The sequence below is a fragment of the Macaca fascicularis genome, chromosome 1 (assembly GCF_037993035.2).
Source record: "Macaca fascicularis isolate 582-1 chromosome 1, T2T-MFA8v1.1".
NCBI lineage: Eukaryota > Metazoa > Chordata > Mammalia > Primates > Cercopithecidae > Macaca > Macaca fascicularis.
In genome coordinates, this window is record NC_088375.1 from 100,909,560 (window position 1) to 100,914,903 (window position 5,344).

Genomic DNA, 5,344 nt, shown 5'->3' on the forward strand with positions numbered 1-5,344 from the left:
TGCTGCATGTCCTTCCAGTCTTTTTTCTATGTTTATACAAATAGATATCTAAAAGGAGATATTTTTCAACTTTTATACAATCATTCAACTCTCTATCAACCTGTCATGTACATAAAGCTTATTTTTTTCAGTGCTGTGAGGCTTCTACATTCTGTATTGACCATGCTCTATTCAATCATTCCCATTACTGCTGGATTTATGAGATATTTTCCATTTTTTAACCATTAATAAAATAGCTAGTGTCATTCTGGCACACAGAATGTGGCCCTTGAGCTTCTATTTCTGTAGAATCAGTTCCTGTTGCTGAATCATAGAGTACACTCTTTAACAATCTTAAAAGATTCTGCCAATTGGTCTTTAAAAGGGTTTATCTATCTACATCCCAACAACAAGATGCAAGAATGTCCACTCTCCACACCTTTGATTATGCTAGATGACCTTGATTTTTACTATTATAATCAGTGAACTTTGATATCTTGTAGTTTTAATTTGCATTTTTAAATTGTCAATGTGAGCATTTTGTCTTATGTTTACTGGCTTTCTGGTTTTTACCCTTCCTTCCTTCCTTTCTTCCTTCCTTCCTTCCTTCCTTCCTTCCTTCCTCCCTCCCTCCCTCCCTCCCTCCCTCCCTCCCTCCCTTCCTTCCTTCCTTCCTTCCTTCCTTCCTTCCTTCCTTCCTTCCTTCCTTCCTTCCCTCCTGTCTTTCTTTCTTTCTTTTGACAGGCTGGAGTGCAGTGGTGTGATCTCAGGCTCACTGCAATCTCCACCGCCTGGGATCAAGCGATTCTCGTGCCTCAGCCTCTTAAGTAGCTGAGACTACAGGCACAAGCCACCATATCCAGCTGATTTTTTTGTATTTTTTAGTAGAGATAGGGTTTCGCCATGTTGGCCAGGCTGATCTTGAACTCCTGACCTTGGGTGATCTGCCCACCTGGGCCTTCCAAAGTGCTGGGATTACGGTCATGAGCCACCATGCCTGGTCTTGGACTTTATTTATTTATTTTGTGAATTGTCATTCTTACAATTTGCCCAATTTTCCATTGTTTTCTTTTTTATATTGATTTGTAGGAAACTCTTGTCACATACATTACAAATGTTTTCTCCCAGTCTTTGTGTTTAATATAGATGAACATAAAATTCTTAAGAACAAGGTTAGAATTAAAGTTAAAATTCCTATTTTTTCTATGCATCATCTATGCGACAGTAACACTTGGCTCAGTCTTGCACATGGGGATTGCCCAAAAGCAACTTTATGGAGATACAATCAATTTTTAGAAGCCTCATTTTGTTCTAGAGATCTTAGCTCAGAAGTCCACCTCTTCGGAGAGGCCTTCTCTCATAGTTAAATCCAAAACAGCCCCTCTGGCGCCAGCCCTCTCTCTATCACTTTCGGTCTTCACAACACTTCTCTCCCTCTGAAATTATCCTGTCCATTAACTGTTGACTTGTCTGATTGACTTGTCTTGTTGACTTGTCTGGTTCTCCATGACCCTAGGGATCTTCCCTGTTTTTTTCTCAGCTGTATACCTGGCTCCTAGGATAGTGCTTGGCACAGAGCAGCTGGTCCACAAATAGTCCCTGAATAGATGTTGAATGACTGATGAGTTTTCAGGTTTTATCTTAATGCTACAAAGTTTTGATAATTGCCACTTTGGTCTGATTTTTTCTTTTTTCCTTTTCTTAATTTTTGAGACGAAGTCTCACTCTGTTGCCCAAGCTGGAGTGCAGTGGTGTAATCTCGGTTCACTGCAACCTCCACCTATTGGGTTCAAGTGATTCTCCTGCCTCAGCCTCCTGAGTAGCTGGGAATACAGACATACGCCACCATGTCTGGCTAATTTTTGTATTTTTAGTAAAGATGGGGTTTCACTATGTTGGCCAGGCTAGTCTTGAACTCCTGACCTCGTGATCTGCCGACCTCAGCCTCCCAAAGTGTTGGTATTACAGGCATGAGCCACCGCGCCCGGCCAGTGGTCTGACGTGTTTTAAAATCTGTTGGGGTAAATATGTCAGCATCAGTGATCTATTCATTTGCTTCAAAATTACTTAGAAAAAAACCTCTGAGATTCCCTGTGCCTGATTACTTTTGCAGCTGAATGTCACAACCCATATGTCATGTTTTATAAAAATATAGCGAGGATTTTAATTGATATTGAATTGACTCTTTCATAGTAACTTATTTTTATCTTTACTACATTCTGCCTTCCCAAATGGCAGTCAAGTTTAGCTTTCCATGAATTCATGTTTTTAAAATTTCTTTCACTGTACTTTTAAATTATCTTTAATAATTACTATATGCTGCACATGGTAAACCCTGAGTATAATTTGTTTCCATTCTATTGTAAATAGAAGCTCTTTGTGCTGTTTTTTCTGTCTCCCTAATATTTAGGGATACATTTGATTCTTTGAAAACTGGTATCATGTACCCTGTAACTTTGAAGTTATTGCTTCTAGGAATTTTTTTGCTATTGATGCTGTTGCTTTGTATTGGTTGAATTTCTTGGATTTTTAGGGAGTTATGCTTGCTAAAACACAAAGTTTTTATTTATTTAGAACTTTTATTTATTTATTTATTTATTTATTTTTATTTTTTGAAACGGAGGCTTGCTCTGTTACCCAGGCTGGAGTGCAGTGGTCCAATCATGGCTCATTGCAGCTTCAACCTCTCAGACTCAAGTGATCCTCCTCCCTCAGCCTCCCGAGTGACTGGGACCATAGGTGTGGGCCAACACACCTGGCTAATTTTTTTTTTGTTGTTTTTTAAGTAGAGATGAGGTCTCACTATGTTACTCAGGCTGGTCTCAAACTCCTGGGCTCAAGCAATCCTCCTGCATCAGCTTCCCAAAGTGCTGGGATTGTAGACATGAATCACAGTGCCTGGCTTATTTAGAACTTTTTTTTTTTTTTTGAGATGGAGTCTCTGTTGTCCAAGCTGGAGTGCCGTGGCACCATCTCGATTCATTGCAACCTCCGCCTCCTGGGTTCAAGTGATTCTCGAACCTCAGCCTCTTGAGTAGCTGGGATTATAGGCACCCGCCATCATGCCTGGCTAATGTTTTTTTGTATTTTTAGTAGAGATGGGGTTTCACCATGTTGGCCAGGCTGGTTTCAAACTCCTGACCTCAAGAGATCCACCCACCTCGGCTTCCCAAAGTGCTAGGATTACAGGCGTGAGCCACTACGCCCGGCCCCAAGGATATTTTTGAAAGACTCACTTTGTATTAAATGTCTTCCTTTGATATTGATCTAACGTCTTTCTTCCTATTTTTTGCTGCGTTCTTAGCATTATGAATATTTAGTGACTATCTGTGATTATCTCTATGCATGATCACATTTCCTATTCTATAGATAAAAAGAAAATGCCATGGAAAGCCTTTCTGCCTGGGTCAAAAGTTGGCTTTAGCTCCTCAGATTACATTCAATAGTAAGATTCTTCTTTTGCTAAGATCCTCTAGCAGACCATCACATCTCTTTGGATCTTTTTCTTTCTTTCTTTTTTCTTTTTTTTTGAGATGGAGTCTTGCTCTGTCGCCCAGGCGAAAGTGTAGTGGCACAGTCTCGGCTCACTGCAGCCTCTGCCTCCTGGGTTCAAGCGATTCTTCTGCCTCAGCCTCCTGAGCAGCTGGGATTATGGGTGCGTGCTCGGCTAATTTTTGTATTTTTAGTAGAAGACAGGGTTTCACCATGTTGGCCAGGATGGTCTCGAACTCCTGACCTCAAGTGATCCGCCCACCTTGGCTTCTCAAAGTGCTGGGATTACAGGCGTGAGCCACTGTGCCTGGCCTGGATCTTTTTCTTAACCCCCTACTGCATCTTTGAGATCATGTCTTCTCCCTTTCTTATGGGTCTGCCTTGCCTCTGCTGCTTAAATGTTCATTGTCCACAGATTCCCGGCTCCCTTGGCAGCCTCCCCAGTTCACTGAGCCACTGGGCTAGTCAAGCTCTGTCCATGCCCATAGGCTTTCTGTTCTTGCAGTTGCAGAGCATGGCACGGTTAAGAGGGCACGCCCTGGAGTCAGACTGGCTTAGGTTTGAATCCTGCTTCTGATGCTTACTACCTTTGAAACTTTGATTAATAATTTGACTTTCTGAGCACCAGTTTTCTCATCTGTAAATTGGAGATAATAGTAGTCTCCATCTTACTGAATTATTGTGAGGATCCTTTCAGTCATCCAACACGTATTTATTAGTTGCCTAATGTGTGTCAGATGTTTTAGGTGCTAAGGATAAAGGTGTTGAACAAAAGAAATAGAGTCCCTGTCTTCATGGAACTTATACTGGAGGAGTCAAACAAAAGCATAAATAAACAACAACAAAATACATGTTTATCTTTCTAAATATTACATCTAGCTGTCTTTCTATCTGAATTTAAGGTAATAAGTATTTATGAACAAAAACAAAGAGAATAGAGAAAGAGGTGCCAGAAAGTCATTATTTGAGGTCCTCTGTGAGGATCTTACTGAGGATGTAATATTTAAGGCGTGATCTGAATAAAGGGACAAAGCTAGGTATGTGAACAGGGAAGAGTGTTCCTGGCAGAAGGGCCATCAAGAAGAAAGGCTCTGCAGTGGGATGAACAGAGACTATATAAATAAAATTTTGGCATAGTTATGGCACAAAATGAGCTGCGGTTAATGCTCTTATAATCACTACTACTGTAACTGTCATTAATGACACTGTTAGAGTCATAATAAAGGGGCTGTAATATGGCTTGGGCAAGAATTGACTTCTGACCATTATTCTGAGATCCTGGCACAGGTTGTAAGAGTTGGTGTCTTTCTCTCTCCCTGTCCATTACATTCTGTCCATGATAGTTTCTGATGTCTACTACTCAGGTGAATTTCAAGGATTGCATCCACTTTACCCCCACCCCTTAAAGAGAGCACCCAGGACAAAGCTCTGCATGAAGTACAGACTGTCAATTGGTGTTGACTCTTGGGCCGCTCAACCCACTATCTCCTTCCTCCATCCCATCAGATCGAGAGTGGCCTGATTTTGGTCTGGAACAGAAAAAGCAGAAGTGTCCCTGAGGATCTGGGTCTTCATAGACTCACAGGCCCTTCCCTGTCCTGGACAAACCCTTGTGGCTCTTAGGGTGGGATCAGCACGAGGAAGGAGGCTCCTACTATAGTTTCTTGTAGGTTATTTTGCAACCTAACTTCTTCCCCTCTCGTTTTCTCCACGGACGTCATCTGCTCCCAGACCATTTCCCTCCCATCCCTGACACTTGCTATCTCTTAGTTGTTTCCCCTACAAGCCCAAGTTCTGCCACAGCACACATTGCAATATCACAATTTAGGAGGGAGGCAAGTATAAAGTGTAGAAATCTGAATTATGGAAGAGA